This window comes from Artemia franciscana, chromosome 10 (assembly GCF_032884065.1).
Source record: "Artemia franciscana chromosome 10, ASM3288406v1, whole genome shotgun sequence".
Taxonomy (NCBI): domain Eukaryota; kingdom Metazoa; phylum Arthropoda; class Branchiopoda; order Anostraca; family Artemiidae; genus Artemia; species Artemia franciscana.
In genome coordinates, this window is record NC_088872.1 from 2832578 (window position 1) to 2851517 (window position 18940).

Genomic DNA, 18940 nt, shown 5'->3' on the forward strand with positions numbered 1-18940 from the left:
TTAAATTATCGTTCGAATGAGTCCTTTCTCGATATTATAGGACCATTGCTCAGATACGATAACCCCTGGAGAAAAAAAACGCATCCGTGATTTTTCTTCTGACAAAAAAGACAATTCCACATCTTTGCAGATGGAAACTTGAAGCTTTTTCCACGGGGTTTTCAGATACGCTGAATCTGATGGTTTGAATGTCATTAAAATTCCTTGACTTTTAGGGGGTGTTTCCCCCTTTTCAAAAATCAGGCAAATTTTCTCAGGCTCATAGCTTTTGATGGGTCCACTAAACTTGATAAATCGTATATACTTAGAATAATCATAACAAGCCGATTCTTTTGATATTTCTATTGACATTAAAATTCTGTTTTTTAAGAGTTTCGGTTACTATTGAGCATCGCTCCTTACTTACAGTTTGTTACAACAAACCGTTTGATAGACTTAGTGGCAAAAAAGCAACATCAATAAAATCAAGAAGTGGAAAAATACATGAAAAATGAATAAGTTATATATATATATATATATATATATATATATATATATATATATATATATATATATATATATATATATATATATATATATATATATATATAAATATATATATATATATATATATATATATATATATATATATATATATATATATATATATATATATATATATATATATATATATATATATATATATATGGTAAAATTCTAGTTAATTGACTTCTTGCTATCTCAGAAAGAGGTTAGGTTAGGAAAATGAAACCTTCAGAGATGGGTCTACAGGCTAAAGTATGTCCCGGGAAGGTATTTTGAAGTAACTACCTCCACTATACTGCCTCCAGGGCCCTGACCTTTGATGACCTTAAAAAATATGTGGGTTATAAAAGTGAAATCTTGCAAAATAGATCTTCTGCTTGAATGAAGTACAACAAAATTGTTTTCAGCTTCAGAAATTTGCTCAATACCAATTTATAATGTTTTAAAGATATGCAAATACATTTCCTAAATTTTGAAAAAAACATTGATGGGGCACAAAATTCTACTCAAATAACAGGTATTGCATTTTCAGAACTATAGGCAGAGAAAAAGCAGCTGGTAACTGAAAATTAAGGTAAAACATTGTTTTGTCAAAATTTCAATAAGTATAGATAGACCTGTCATGTTGGCAAATTTCAGGCCTCTCTAGAGGGAGAAGGAGTGGTGAGAGGGAGGGAGTAGACGGAAAAGTGGTGGTGAGGGGAGAGGGGCGTGGGTACATATAAATACCTTCCCGGGATACACGTTAGCCTGTAGACCCATCCCTGAAAGTTTCATTTTCCTAACCTAACCCCTTTCTCAGACAGCCAGAAGTCACTCAACTAGAATTTTACCATATAAATATATATATATATATATATATATATATATATATATATATATATATATATATATATATATATATATATATATATATATATATATATATATATATCAACAATCAACTCCACTGTATTACCTCTACTCTTCTTAAACTATTTTTATAGTTCCACATTCTTTGACAAATAATCCTTTATGCATGTACGTGTAGATACAAAAAAAGTCGAAACCAAGAAGGCAAACTCTGAACTGTGAACAAAATTATTGCGAAAAAAAAATAATACAGAAACATCAAATTGATGTTTTATGCCTAGCTGATTCTGTACTGTTCATAAGGTGAATGACTGCTGAATTTTTATAAAAAACAAATTAAGGTTTATTTATGAATTTGAGAATTTAGACTTATTTTCGAATATTTTGGGTAAACGTTGGGTATGTTTTTTTTTTTCTTCAGTGCTAAAGTTTTGATATTTCAACTTACTACATCAATTTTCTTATCGTTTGATTGCAGAAATTAAACTTTATCCATTTATAAATACACTAGGTTGCTGAAATATCCTAAAATTGGAAAAACTCTCCTCTTCTACAACACTCTATAAGAAAAAGTCAAATCACATCATAATCCTGTCTTACTAAATATAGGCCTATATCTAAAATAAGAATTCGATGATGCAAGTATCTTGTCTTTTTTGTAGCCTACAAGCTACAAATTATCGCTAATAAGCGATAAGTTCCCTCCTCAACGCCCCACTCTTCACACTAAAGTTTGACTCTTTCTCACAACTCTACTTTTTTAAAAAGTAAGAAACTTTAGCGTAAAGAGGGGGGCGTTGAGGAGGAAAAGCCCCTTTCATGTACGGAGTAATTTCTGTTCGTTTTAAGTTTTAATGTCACTCCTTACTTTCCGTTACAAAAACTTGTTTTTTTTTAATTTAATTTCTGGACGTTTTTGAATTAATGCATGTTTTAATCTTGGCTCTCCGCACATAAATAATTAAAACAAAATTTGCATATTGATTAATTGCAATTAATCGGAAGATTTTGAGAAAACAGAAGTGAAGGAGGAGGCCTAGTTGCCTTCCAAGTTTTTGATTACTTAAAAAAGCAACAAGAACTTTTAATTTTTTACAAACGTTTTCATTGGTAAAAAATATACGTAACTTAGAATAAACTTACGTAACGAACTTCTATATTCGTAGGTTTGTATTGCATATATGAGGGGGTTCAACCCTCGTCGATACCTCGCTCTTTACACCAAAGCTTAGATTGTGTCCCAATGCCTTAAGAATGACCTCTGAATCACAAAGGCCGTAAAATAAATAGTTGAAATTACCAAAAATACTTTAGCGTAAAGAGCGAGGTATAACGAGGAGGTAAACCCCTCATATGCGTAATAATTTTAGTTCGTTTTAAGTTTTAATGCTGCTCCTTACTTTCAGTAGAAAAACTTTTCATATTTATTTTTTCATTGTTTTTTCAAATAATGCTAGAAAACCCTGCAGCCCCTTCATTGAAATTCTCTTACCCATGAGAAGTTTCTCCATGGAAATATCCTCCTACGTAACCCCCTCCCTCAATTCTCCCCCCTAAACCAAAAAAAATCCCCCCGAAAACGTATGTACACTTCCCAGTAACCATTACTATATGTAAACACAGGTCAAAGTTTTCAACTTGCAGCCCTTCCCACGGGGACTGCGGGGGAGTAAGTCGCCCCTAAAGACATAGTTATTAGGTTTTTCGACTATGGTGAATAAAATGGCTATCTCAGAATTTTGATCTGGTGATTTTGGGGGGAAAATGAGCGTGGGAGGGGGCCTAGGTGCCCTCCAATTTTTTGGTCACTTAAAAAGGGCATTAGAACTTTTAATTTCCGCTAGAATGAGCCCTCTCGCAATATTCTGGGACCACTGGGTCGATAGATTCTAGGACTACTCAGTCGATACGAACACCCCTGGGGAAAAAACAAACAAACAAATAAATACGCCTCCGTGTCTGTCTTCTGGCAAAAAATGCGAAATTCCAGATTTTTGTAGATAGGAGCTTGAAACTTCTACAACAAGGTTCTCTAATACGCTGAATCTGATGGTGTGATTTTGTATGACTTTTAGGGGGTGTTTCCCCCTATTTTCTAAAATGAGGCAAATATTCTTAGGCTCGTAACTTTTGATGGGTATAACTCATCTTGATGAAACTTGTATATTTAAAATCAGCATTAAAATGCGATTCTTTTGATGCGGCTATTGGTATCAAAATTCCATTTTTTAGAGTTTCGGTTACTATTGAGCCGGGTCGCTCCTTACTACAGTTCTTTACCACGAACTGTTTGATAATTAAAAGGAAATTTACAGATTACTTCATTTTTTTTTAGCTAAATGGCTTTCTCACAGCTTTGATCGGAAGATTTTGAGAAAAATTCGTATTAGGACGAGGTGAACCCCATCGTGTGCGTAATAATTTCTGTTCATTTCTGGTTTTAATGCTGCTCCTTACTTTCAGTTGAAGAAACTATTTCATATTTATTTTTTCATTGCTCTTTAAAAAAAAAATGCTAAAAAAAATCCTGCGCCTCCTTCATGAAAATTCTTCCCCCTTGACAAATTCCTCCATGGAAAGTCCCCCCCGTAGGCTATAGCCCCCTCTCCTCAACCCATCCCCCAACCAAAAAATGCCCTGAAAGCGTCTGTACACTTCCCAATAACCATTACTATGTGTACACTGGTCAAAATTTGTAACTTGCAGCCCCTTCCACGGGGACTTTGGGGGAGTAAGTCGTCCCTAAAGACAAAGTTATTAGGTTTTTTGACTATCCTGAATAAAATAGATATCTCAGAATTTTGATCCGGTGACTTTGGGAAAAAACTGAGATTGGGAGGGGGCCTAGATGCCCTCCAATTTTTGGGTCACTTAAAAAGGGCACTAGAACTTTTAATTTCCGTTAGAATGAGACCTCACACGACATTCTGGGACCACGGGGTCAATACGATCACCCCTGGAAAAAAACAACAAAAAAACAATCAAATAAACACGTGACCTGTCTTGTGGCAAAAAATGCAAAATTCCACATTTTTGTAGATAGGAGCTTGAAACTTCTACTGTAGGGTTCTCTGATAAGCTGAATCTGATGGTGTGATTTTCGTTAAGATTCTATGACTTTTAAGGGGTGTTTCCCTCTATTTTCCAAAATAAGTCAAATTTTCTCAGGCTCGTAACTTTTGATGGGTAAGTCTAAACTTAATGAAACTTATATATTTAAAATCACTATTAAAATGCGATTCTTTTGATATAACTGTTGTTATAAAAATTCCGTTTTTAGAATTTCGGTTACTATTTAGCCGGGTCGCTCTTTACTACAGTTCATAACCACGATCTGTTTGATCGGACGAAGTATCATTTTTTGCCATTCCAAAAAGTAAAACCCTTTGTTAAAACGATTTTTTTGTGTTCCTGTCATTGGAAAAAGATGCATATTTTCTTTTCGTCACCGGGTAAAGCTTTTGTACGGGATTGTCAAAATCGTTTTTTTTTTGTAATTTTGAAAAAATTCTCTTTTTTTCAAAATCAGCAGAGTATCAGAGTTGTTATGTGATATTAAAAATACAAAATCACTTTACACGCAATTGTGTCCTCTTTTGAGGTGCCCCCCCATCCAAACAACAAATAGGACTCTATTTCACTGCAAACTATTCTCATCAGGAGTGATATTTTACTATTTCAGGAAATACTGTTTCTGAAAAATATCGTCTGTGGTAGACAGAGAAGATCCTGGTTGAGATAGCTATCACATAGTAAAGATTGAACCATAGTCCATAGTAACCAAAGGCTTAAAGATTCGTTTTGAAAAAAACATTTAGATAAATAAATTCGCCACGCTGATTCAGGAATAGTAGTTTTTATTTCGATTAATCCTAATAGTAACAGTTTATTGTCAAGAGAATTTTACAGAAATTTCGAAAAAGAGCCTAAAACCCTCAAAAATGACGTTAGATCAAAATAAAAGGTGAACCATTGGAATCCCCATTGTCAAAAACCCTGTTTGGAAGGATTCCAGTCCCCTACCTTTAACAACGAGGAAGTTCAATTTTTGCATAGGAAGCAATGATGCATCTCCTTTGATTCTTTTTCTTCCCAGCCCAGGGGTGTTCTTATCGAACCATTCACTTTAGAATATTAGGAGAAGACTCATTTGAAACGAAATCTCATATCTAGTGCCCTGTTCAAGAAACTAAAGTACGAAATTTTTCATTTTATTTTTCATTGTACAAAATCTAAAACGGTAGGTATTAAACCCCACACCTAGAGTAGCGTTTCCTATCATTTTGAACCGCAAAAAATCAATTTTTTCCCAAAGAGAGAAAAAATGCCTGGAAATGCAAATTCTAAAAGAACTAATCGATTTTTTATGACCTAAAACTTTAATCAGGATGTTTTTAGCCTTTTTTTTTTTTTTTTTTTACTGTAAGCTGTTACTATGAATTCGGAATTTGAGACTCCTGAAGGTTGAAAGCTTTTATCATTGGTCTTGATTGGCTTTCGAAGGAATATAGACACTTTGTGAGGACCCCGCCCAAAAGTTCTCCTTATATACTTAAAAACAAAGGTGATAAAACCATTTTATCTGCTCAATTTGAAGGTGTACTAGACTTAAGAACACCTACTCATGAAAAGCCCTACGACATTTTGTTAGAGCAAAGGAGACAAAGAGAAGGAAAAACAAAATTGTCAGTTGGATGGAGGAGAGGACGATGCTGAGAAACAGAAGAAAACGAAGCGTGACAGAAATTAGATTTGAATACAAAGGGAAGAATTAGGAAAATAGTACTTCAGAGAGACTTGAAAAAAAAACATAATGAAAATCACTTGCACAAATTAGGAATTTTAGGCAAAGTCACCAGAAGTCGCTAAAAGAAAAGCAAGCATGACCTGAACCTGGCACGTACGCAGGGGGGGGGGCCTTCTGACCCAGGCTCCCCCCGAAATTTAGTGAAATGTTTAATTTCCCCATGGTTTCTTGGGATTTCTGGCAAAAGTAGGACATTTATTAAGATTCTAGATACATGTGCGAAGCCTTTTTTGGGGATTTTACACCATGCAATTATCTGGTCAAGTCGCTGCTCATATATATATATATATATATATATATATATATATATATATATATATATATATATATATATATATATATATATATATATATATATATATATATATATATATATATATATATATATATATATATCTGGCACTTACTCAGGGGGGGGGCAAACGGGCCCCCCCCCGTAATTTTGTGAAATGTTTAATTTCTCCATGGTTTCTTGGGATTTCTGGCAAAAGTAAGGCATTTATTAAGAGTCTAGATACATGGATGAAGCCTTTTTTTTTGGGGGGGGGGAAGAATTTTACAGCATGCAATTATCCGGTCAAGTCACTGCCCAATTATTAACCCATTTTCTGTCTAACTTTTTACCCTCTTTGAAGTAATTAGCGATTGTACAGGTATTTTTTTGTAAAAAGAGTTTGCTTTCCACAGCAAAATAGAATTATCCTTGATATCACGGCGTTTTCAGGATAAAGTACAGCCTTTAATGGATCAATTTTGGAAACTATCATTTTTTGCAATAGAAGAACTACCCCCACAGCACCCATATTGCACTATTAACCCTAAAATGTCCCTTTCAGTGGGAAGTAATGGATTAATCACTGGTTCTAAATTGCTATGAACATAACCTGAGTCTAAAACGTACTTTTGAGGCCTCAGTCTCCTTCCCCCATCCGCTACAATACTTCTGATTAAAGTTAATCTGTATTTTCCGATATACGTGCTTTTGCATTTATTTAGTTACTAAATAAAAAAAGTGCTATTTATATCTGGTGTTTTGAAGGTTTTGGGCCCTCCCCCGAAAAAAATTCCTGCGTACACACCTGACCTGAACTGTTCTATTGATTTTTTTTTCTTTCAAGTCTTTCCGTTTGCAACAATGAACCTCTTTCGCTTTAGCGTTTTTTCGTTGATGGGATTTATTTGTACTTAAAAGTGCTCAGAGTGTCTCTAAGTGCTACTAAGCACGTAACTAAGGATATTCAAACTTCGATCAGATATTCGGAGAAAGTACATGTTTTTTTTAGAAATAAAATCTTTTCTCTGGTATAAAAATTCAAAAAACAAAATTAAATCACTAATAGGGGAGGGTTTATCACTCCCTTCACAGCCCCCCACCCTCTCCTGCAGTCTAGATTTTATATATTCATGAAATAGGACACTCAAATTGGCTATGCATCGGAATTGGAACTGGGAGGTGGAATCAGAATATAATCGAAAATAATCCCGGCAAGACTACTAATACAAATAATTCCATCCAATTTGACCAATTCCCCACAAAAATACAGTCATACTTTAACAAATTTCTTCAGGCGGAATAAAAAAAAAGAGTGTCATGTCAATTTATTTCGCTTAGATTTTAATTAAAGGTTTATGTTTATTTTTATCCTACCTGAAATTTTCTGAGAGTAGGTGGTTAATTTGCATTTAAACTATTGTTTCATTGACTATAAAAACGGCTAGGAGTCGGTTAGAATGCAGTATATAGGCTAGTAATAAAAAATGTAAGCTTTTGCTACTATAAAATTTTTTTAATAGGTCCTCTGAAAAAAAAGCTGCTCCCGTGTTGTCGACATAAAGAATAGCAAAAAATAGAGATTAGAAAAAACACAAAATAATACTTTTAACCAAGTTCTAAAAATGGTCCTTTTTTATTCATACAGGTAATGCAAACACGGTATTTTGGTCTTTGGGAGGGCGTTGTTCCTCTCTCAGTTTCCACACTCTTTGGGACTACTGGAATTGGAAACACTTGGTGTTCAAAATGCAAACATTTTTTATCATATTAAACTCTATATTTTTTCTAAACGCCTCAAAATATACATATATATATATATATATATATATATATATATATATATATATATATATATATATATATATATATATATATTTATATATATATATATATATATATATATATATTTATATATATATATATATATATATATATATATATATATATATATATATATATATATATATATATATATCTATATATCTATATATACAAAAAATAAGTTGTCTGTCTGTCTGTCTGTGGATCAGGTGACGTCATGTTTCTGTGTCGACTGAAGTCGACACAGAAACCGGGACTGCAGACCGGGACATCGGGACACAAATGACGACCGGGACACCGGCACATCTATATATATAAAAATAAGTTGTCTGTCTGTCTGTGTGTCAGGTGACGTCATGTTTCTGTGTCGACTGAAGTCATGTTTTTGACTGACGAAATTACGAAATTACATTGGGACACAAATGACGACCAGGACACCGGCACATAGGGAATATAAATGACGACCGGGACACTCAAAGAGAAAGCGACCGGGACACAAGGAATGTTCGATTAGCAATCACCATCAACAAAGCACCGGGACACAAATGACGACCGGGACACAGGGAGTATAAATGACGACCAGGACATAAGTAAAAAAAAGCTAAAAAAAAACTAAAAAAGGTAAAAACTAAAAAAAAACTAAAAAGAAAAAAAAACTAAAAACTAATAAAAAAACTAAAAAAGAAAAAAATAAAAAAAGGAAAAAAATGAAAAATAAAGGAGAAAAACAAAACTAAAAAAAATAAAAATAAAAAAAAATAAAAAGAAAAAAAGAGGAAAAATACAAAAATTTATTTCATCATAAACGAATGTATAGCCTATACAAACCGGGACACCGGGATACAAATGACGAACGGGACACAGGAAATATAAATGACGACCGGGACACAGGGACACAACTACAACGGGGACGCCAGGGGGCACAGGCGTCCCCCGTCGTCAGGGGGACGACGGGGACACAGGGAATGTTCGATTAGCAATCATCATCAACAAAGCTCAAAGGCAATCATTAGAATCATGAGGTATAACTAAAAAAACTAAAAAAAGGTAAAAAACTAAAACCTAAAAAAAAGACCAATTCAAAAACGAATGTATATACAGACCGGGACAACAGGACACAAATGATGACCGGGACACCGGGGACACAGGGACACAAATACAACGGGGACGCCGGGGGGCACAGGGGGATATATAAATGACGACGGCGACACAGGGAATCGTCGATTAGCAATCACCATCAACAAAGCTCAAGAGCAATCATTAGAATCATGAGGTATAGATCTGAATAAGGATTGTTTTCCCATGGACCATTATATGTTGCATGTTCAAGAGTCGGTAAACCTGACAATCTATTTATATGCACAGACAATTGGACAGCAAAGAATGTTGTATATTCGCAAGTTTTACGTAGTTAAAAACATATATATATATATATATATATATATATATATATATATATATATATATATATATATATATATATATATATATATATAAGCGCCACCCCAACAGCTAGTATATATATATATATATATATATATATATATATATATATATATATATATATATATATATATATATATATATATATATATATATATATATTATATATATATATGTATATATATATATGTATATATATATATATATATATATATATATATATATATATATATATATATATATATATATATATATATATATATATATATATATATATATATATATATATATATATATATATATATATATATATATAATACATATATACACATACATATATATAATGTATATCTTAATTTTATGACTGTAATCCAAAATGTCATTTTATGACAAATCCAAATGATTTATTCAGTCATGTGACTCTCAGAGGACACCAGCTGTTGACAAATTATATATCAGTTTAGGATATAGACACAGATGATGGACGAGACATAAAATGTGTTTCTATCACAGCAACGGTCACAACGAAGTTCACCGTTCAGCAACGCCTTAACAAGACAATGGATTACAGTAGTGTTTGAAAAAAAATAGATAGCTATTTGGCAGTAATATAACAACTATGGTTACAATATGATATAACAATAAAAATTTTAACACGTATACTAGAAACCAAACTCAAGTAAATTTCATGTCCACCGCGAGAAATTGTCTCCATTTAGAAAAAATAACCGATTAGTGGCGCAATAATGGGTGAAAGTGATGTGTACATCTTCATGATTCTCAAATAAAAAAAAAACATTGCGAGTGTTCTTGCATTCAGATCACTAAGAAAAAGGAAAAATCCAGTTTATGCCCTTTAAAGTTGTCGGACGTTTTCAAAACTTATGTCGAGTTATCAAAACCCTTATATCGAGTTATAGAAATAAAATAACAAAACAGGATTGCTTTACAAATTGATTTGCTGTCCAAGTAAAAGATATGAAACCGTCCTGGGATTTTATAGATTCAAAATTTAAATATGTAAAACGGTACTTGAATGATTTACTCCCTACCGCCCAAGTTGTTCATGCATTGACGCACTGTAAACCGGTTTCTTTTGCTGGTTTCAGCGTGATAAAAGACAAAGAGTCTTTTACTGTTTTAAAAAGAAGAATTGAGAGAAAGAGTCAAACTTTAGCGTAAAGAGCGGGGCGTTGATGAGGAAGCAGCCTCTTTCATATACGAAGTAATTTCTGTGCGTTTTAAGTTTTAATGTCGCTCCTTACTTTCAGTTAAAAAAACTCGTTTTTTTTAATTTAATAATTCAATAAAACTATGTCAAAATACAGTTTTAATAGTTTTATATTTGACATTTTAAATGTAAAAAACCCGAGATTCTAAAATTTGACACATATAATAAATTTATGGAATACAAACGATAAAACTATGCTATAGTCAAAACATAAACAGGAGTAAATACCAAGATACCAAAAATATAACTTCCGAGATATAAAGCTTGAGAAATAGAGCTAACACCTTTCAAAGAGAAAAACACAAAATTTGTTTATGAAAAGAATACCTGAAAAGTCTGTATCTACAACATAGATGACTGAATTTCTTCAATATTCCTAGTCATTTATATCAAAACTAAATCGAAACTAGAAAATGGCAACTAATTACATGTAACTAGTTTATCTACCTTGTACGTGTACAAGAATAAAAACCTGATAAAACAATAGAGCACCTTGTGAAGAACATTGATTATCTATATAAATTTGCTAAAGCAAAAGTAATAAAAAGCGGAAATCCATTGTTTATGTTAATCCCCATAGAAACAGGTAGCTTAGCAATGAAGAAAAGCGGAGGAGACATCGATTGGGTAACAATCCTGTTCTTTAGAGAAGAAGAAGATGAAAAGCAGCATAAAATCCATGAAATTTTACGCTAAAAATAACAATAACTGGTAATTTGTTTTCCAAACTTACGGCAAGTTCAACAATGTAATACAAAATTGATTTAAATCAATTTTTTCTGGCGTTATAGGGGATAAAAAACCAAAATGATTATTTACTACTTACATTATTCCTGGCCATAGAGCTTTACCTAGCTCATAGAGCCTTACGGGGAAGTTCATGATGAAGTAATTTTGTTGTAAATTATTTGTTGAAAATAAATTGATTGGAACAGATTGATTGATAAAAGTCTTGGAACACAATATTTTTGTTCTTTTTTCAGGCTTAAATTTTCACGATGAAGAATCAATCATGTAGTTTCTAAATTTGTTGTCCTTTTTACTGGGTTGACATTTAACATGGGAGGTCTTAAAAGCAATCCAATTTTTTTAAAGCGCCGCTATTTCTATCCCCAGAAATGAGGAATAATGTGATTGACTTTCAAAAGTAAATCGGTGAAATTAAAGCACAGTTTTTTTTACCATGGAATCATAGGAAAGTAATTTCTCCTTTCATTTTTTATGCAACATCTTGAAAATTTCAGATTATAAAATGGACTTTTAATCAACTAAAACCTACTTAATTATCGAACCTTTCCAAAACACTTGTTTGTAGGGGAGGTTTTTTGACATTTATTTCTTTTTGTAGTAATATTTTTGTAGTAGCAGAAATAAAACTGTCTGGAAAAAAACTGTTTTTATATCTGCTCCCTTTGTTACCCCTTAGGAAATCTAATCGACGCTTGGAGGTAGGCCTACCTATTTTAGGCTTTCTCCTTGGGTGCTCAATTTTGCGTGTAGGGAATTTTCTATTGGGAGGATTTGTCGAGGGGGATTTCCGGGGAATTTTTTTTGCGGGAGGGGTGTTTTTCGCGGGCCATAGTTATCACAGGGGGGGGGGTATTTTCAAAGGGATATTTTCCGGAGGATTTTCGAGAGGGATTCCCCGGGGGAGGGATGGGGTAAACACCAGCTTTCGAAAATTACACCATTAAATTAAGCATATCAGATAACCCTACTGCACACTTTCCATGCTCCTATCTATAGAAATGTACAATTTTGCTTTTCTTACCAGAAGAAAGATTCCAATGAGTGCTTATTTCTTTGTTGTTGTTTTTTAGAGATGATGGTACAGAACACCAATTATCTTAGAGTATTGGGAGAGGGCTCATTCGAACAAAAATTATAAGTGTGAGAGCATGTTTAAGTTGCCAAAAGTATTATGCCACGAAAAGAGTGGAGTTTGCTGGATGTTACGAGAGGATACCTTCCTTATTGTTGCAGAAAAATGTTTGTGATATTTATTTTAAAGCTTCATTTAACTAAAACTGATTTGCTTCATATTCCATAGAATTCTTCACAGTAATGTGTAAATGCTCATCAGCAATTACAAAGGACGTGGGTGGGTCCTTTTGTATGTAGGAGGGCAGACACCTTCAAATATCCCAACTCTCACTTAGCCTTCAGCTAAACATAGAATAAGTTTTGGGGATGGGGATGGAGAGGAAATAGATATCTAACACTCTTCTTGATTCCTAAGAAAATTTTGGGGTACTTGTGTATTATTCAGAACACACTAAATAAGTGAAGTTAGGTTCTTTAAAAAATATATATATATATTTATAATATAATATATATATATATATATATATATATATATATATATATATATATATATATATATATATATATATATATATATATATATATATATATATAATATAATATATATATATATATATATATATATATATATATATATATATATATATATATATATATATATATATATAGGTGGTTAGGTTAAGTTAGGTATTTGATATAATGCACCCCCACCCCTAATATGCAAATATATAGCCCAAACTTTTGACAAAGTTAATGAAATAAAACAAATATGATGAAAATATAATACTTTGTTAGGAAAATTGTAAAATTACAACTTCTTATGTACCCAGACCAAAGAAATGTCGTTAAGAACCGCGTTAAAAGGAGGTCTTCCTTCTGCCTTTACTGCCGCCCGCCACATGTAATCTACTAAGTATGATTGTAAATCATGCCGGAATGAACTTCGGAAACCGGGATGACCTTCGGATGCCGGGATGAAACCGGATTTTCTCATCAAAATTCTTGAGTGTGTTCTGAATTGAATTGAATCAATTGAATAATGAACAAGTACCAAATATTTAATTAAAATGTACCTGCGTCGAAGTTTGTTTTAAGAAAGAGCCGAACTTCACTTATTGAGTGTGTTCTGAATAATACACAAGTACCAATCTTGGTCTACGCCTTTATTATTGGTGCAAGTTGGGGGGGGAGTAATACTACCATCACGACATTTTTTTAAGTAGCATAAAATACTACAAGCACATGTGTAATGATAGAGAGATGGAAAAGGTGATGGGGAAATCATTCAGTAAAAAAAATTTCTACTGTACCTTTACAAAACGGAAAATTTTTCCAAAGTCCAAAAATAAAATTTTATAGTAAGAAAACACTTAAATCCAACGCGAGCCACGGTAATACAGTCCAAGAGAAAACTAAACCGCAATAGCGTAATAAACGTTGTGCTTCAATGCCCTGCAAAGCTGCCAGGCATTTGATTCAAACACTCACCTGAGCGTAGCTTACCATGACTAATGCCTTTCAAACTGTGAAGAAATTTGGTTATTTGAATTTTTCACTTTTTAAAACAAAAATAAAATTTCGCACCTATATTTATTTCAGCTATTCCTGATTAAAAAATGAAATCTACAAATGCTACTGTTAAATTGGCTAACAGTAAAACAAGAGAGCAAACGAACAAAATAATCTACACTTAGTTAAGGTAGTAAAAACTCAAATTTATGATTGTATTTACTTTAACTATACCTTTAATGACCCCTTCAGTCATATAAAATAATTTAACTTTGCAATAAATACAGCATGGTCTTATCTAGGATTTTTATTCAGAAGGAGGGGGGGGCTCATAGAAAAAACTTTTAAAACGTATCAAAAAAATTTTATGTGCATTTTTGTTATGTTTTTATGCATTCTTGTTATGTTTTTACGTATATTTTGTTAAGTTTTTACACATGAAATATGTACTCGGTGAGTATTGATTTGGCTGGTGCTACCCAGCGCTTTTTTTGTCGGTGCTGGCAGGTTACGGGAAGATTGTAAAAAGAGGTTTATGGCTTATTTGAAGGCTGATCACACCTAAAAGTTTTCATAAATTTGTCTTGATAGCCCCAAAGTGCCGTTTGGGAGCAAAAACCCTACTTTTTTGCTAATTCCAGTTTAGACATAATCAAGAGACATAGGTTTACACCATTGAAATCATAAGTGTCAAAAAACCCTTAACTGGAGGATTACAGTCTCCCATAATTGGCGGAACCATAGGAGCACCTTACAAAGAAGCAACCCATGGTCTATACTAAACAAAAATTTTAGCACAAGTTTTCAAAGAAACTATCAAGCAACCAGAAATTCCAACCACGGCTAATTTGAATATAGTAATACCACATGATTTATACAAAACAAAATAATGTTGAGCCTAAAATCCCTCAAACATGACGTGACGTCAAATTAAAACATAGAGCACAGCACTGAAATCGCCCTCCTCCTAAACCCATTGATTTACTGTTCCCCACCTTGAAAAACAAAGACAATTGTATTTTTGGATGGATAGCACTGATGTGTCCCTTTTATCCCCAGTACTAGTAGGCTACTGGAAAATCTGGAGATGGATAAGGGCTAACTCTTTTGTTAGCATCTTACAATATCAGGGATAGGACAGCTAGCTAAGCTACACTGATTATATTTTCTGAACTTTGTTATTCTTGCCTAATGAATATTTTTGTGAGAATTATTAGCTAATACTTTCGTTTCCACATGCTGAGAGGAAATCAGTGACAAGCATTGTTAGTCAACAATCGGACGGTGGGAGAGAGCACATACTTTTCTCTCCTGTGTAAACTGCAGACATAATGAGATAAGCTAAATAACGTTGGACTTCAGTAAAGAAAAAAGTTCGTTGATGTTCACTTTTATTTTTCTTAAGTTACTACAAAAAGTAATAGCCAAGTTCATTATTCAAGTTTTATATATCTTTTTAAAACCAAAAACATGGACAAATTAACTTCAAAACCAAGTTTTTCAGATAGAAGTAAGGAACAAAGTTGAAACTTAAAAAAAATCAATCATAACTTCACAGCCCCATGGCATCATGGCATCTCCCTATGCTCATATTTCTCTGTCTTAAAAAGCGCCATGTCTTAAAAGTTGCCATGAAGGTGCTTTTCAGAGTTTACTGTTTTACAGAAAGGCGAATTTCTTGATATACAAAAAATATACTTCCTTGTTTGAATGACCTAGCCGTGTATGAACCCTTTCCGTCATTATGCCCTCAGTTGAGAACTTGTGCATTTTGCCCCCTCATTCATAGATAGAATTGCATAATGAAAAGCAACAGGGCCCCCCGTAATCGTAGATGCTCAAACTTTATGAATGGTTCCAGATAGTTTTTTTTTCCTTTCAACCATACGGGAGACCAGCCTAGGATCGCCACAGCTTCGGTTCGTCATATCCCAGGTTCGTCATTTGCATTTAACTAAGGAGCTATCTATGGAAAAATTCCCATATTCTAGTGTTTAAGCTGCCATCTATTAGCGAAAGGTTGGATTTGTCCAACTTTGAGTTGAACCCCGTTTTGCAGATTTTGTAAGCTATGTTGATGTTTAGGGCTTGAAAAATAATTATTTTTTTGTTAAAAAAAATGAAGAAGTCAGTCTTTAACGTAAAAGTACGAGAGAACTTTATGTTTCGATAGAAACGCCTCTGAGACTTCGTAAACTATTAATAAAAGACATTTACCGTCATCTAGGATAATAACTGGACAATACTGATTTTTCTCCGAAGAAAAAAAGAGCCCACGTTCGCCACAAACAAAAAAACAGACTGGTTCGCCACTCCGAGACTGGCGAACCTGGTTTGCAACACACTACATTTGTATTTACTTCACATTTTGTCATAAACACTAGTTAAGAAACAAAAACCCCAAGTACTTTAGCCTGGAAGATTCAGTATGGTTGGATTAAACCTTGCTTGGCCCAGAAAAATAGCTTGGTGAGAAAAATAAAACTAAAACTAAAAAATATCTCTGGCTTACAATATTCTAACTTATTTTAGGGCATAACGGTGCGAAAAATCATTCCAGCAGAAGAAAGGAAGAAGGGGGATATGGACCAAATGAATTTAGATTGTCATTTTAATATAAATATGCTGGTATTTACTTTAAGTCTTAATAATTTTTTATTTATTAAAGTTAAAAAAGTGAAAACACATATATTTTTTTACTAAAGCGAAAATTACGTTCAACTCCATCCATACCAAGTGCCTTAGTCAGAAAAAAAAATATATTGTTCCCATATCGTTATTTACCTAGCCAGCGCTATTGTGCTGCCTATGATATAAACTTTTCTATTGTAGCCTAAGCTGTATTAGCGCTACTAGGGCAAAAGGAAGTGTCACAACAAGCTACGGTTGGTATGGCATACAAAACTGTAGAGGGAGCGACAACCTAGTTTGGTTTCTATACCATCGATTAAATACCACAGCTGTAAACCCCTCAAAGCTTTAAATTTTATGTCTCGATATGAATTTTTCCAAAAAAAATCTACTGCACAATTTTCAATAAATAAAATTATCATCCACACGTATCCAAAAGAGGTAACACCCAAATACAAGCTGAAGTCTTTCAATGAAATTTCCTAACGAAAAACCATTCCAGCAGAAGGAAGGAAGAAGTGGGGTATGGAACCTCGGCTGGTCCGAGCTGCTGTAATCGAAGTTATTTTAAAGAAACAGAACAAAAACGGCTGCAAAAAAATATGGAATGTCACGGACCACTCTGAGATGATATGTCACCAAGGCTGAGAAACAGGATTTGGATATTGAGCTTCTACCACTCTCATTTTTCTCACCACTTTTTACTACAAGACGGATCTTTACAGAAGAACAAAAAAATGCTCTTGCTAATACTTGCAAGTCGTGTACCATATGCATTATGGTTTAACACCGCTTGAAGTTCATCAGCTTGCTTGCAAGTATTCGCTTGCCAAAGGATTTACGATCCCAAATCATGGACAAGCAGTGACAATAAAAATACTGCAGGTGAAGATTGATACCGTGATCTTATGGCAAGACACCACGTTTTACAGTAAGAGTGCCTGAAGCAACAAGTCTCGGCCGTGTAACCACTTTCATTCGTGTAACAGTTGGGAGATCTTTTGAATATATTGGTGATTTCCACACGAGCGCCACCAGTTTATCGCCCAAAATACTTGGAATGTAGACGAAACCGGACTATCAATAGTCCACAAGCCAGGAAAATTGTTGCAGCAAAAGAACAGAAACAGGTTGGCAAGTTAACGCCAGCAGAAAGAGGGCAGAATATTACTATGTGTGTTTGCGTCAGTGCCATGGGTAATAGCGTCCCTCCCATGCTCATTTTCCCCCGCAAGAACTGCCCCGAAATCTTACTGAAAGGAGCGCGGCCAGAAACCCTTGCTCACGGGTCAGAAACGGCATCTGGTTGGATGTGTAATGAACTATTTCTTGTTTTACTGTCATATGAAACCGAGTAAGGCTAATCCTGTGCTTCTAATGCTTGACAATTACATTAGTCGTTACAGTAGTAAGTTGCTTGACTTAGCCAAAGAAAACGGAGTTGTGATGGTCATCATTCAGCCTTATACAATGCATAAGCTGCAACCACTTGACAGGTAGATAATGTTTCCTTAGAAGGCTTTCTACAACAAGGAATCAACGAATTTTATGACAGAGCATAAATGCAAGAATATCTCTATGTATAACATATCTGAGTTTTCTGGAAAAGCATATCCCAAAGCACTGACCCCAGAAAACATAATCAGCAGTTTTTGCTGCATCGGCATTTTCCCTTTCAATCCCCAGATTTTTAAAGATCACGAGTTCCTCAGTTCATATGTCTCTGATCGACCATCGATTTCGAACCACGATGACCTGGAACCTCCATCACCCACTCCTTCTTCTGCTGACAATGATGCGGCTAATCAGCCCACCAATCATGAGACGATACCCAATCTTTCTCAGGATTCCCTTTACATAGACAAGCTGAAAAAAGCTTCTCTGAACTAGTTGATATGTCTCCATATCCAAAAGGTTCTCCAAGAAAACAAATCAAACATGCAGTGAAAAAAAAAGACTACCAAAATTTCCACTGAAACCCCAGTGAAGGAAAAAACCCACCAGGAAGAGGAGCTGAAAGCTG

General features: G+C 33.8%; 1 protein-coding gene across 3 annotated transcripts in view; it reads right to left on the reverse strand.

The window, feature by feature from the left end:
• The window catches only part of LOC136031654 (centrosomal protein of 290 kDa-like), a 182882-nt gene that overhangs the window by 154075 nt on the left and 9867 nt on the right, over positions 1 to 18940 (reverse strand). The window contains exon 1 of one of the 3 annotated variants that reach the window (XM_065711317.1): positions 14088 to 14205. The exons of 1 other annotated variant lie outside the window; for it this stretch is intronic. The gene's annotated coding sequence lies outside the window, so the exon portion shown is untranslated. Of the gene's footprint in view, positions 1 to 11280; positions 11303 to 14087; positions 14206 to 18940 lie in introns of those variants that run through there. One more of the 3 variants, XM_065711318.1, reaches the window with a different exon arrangement.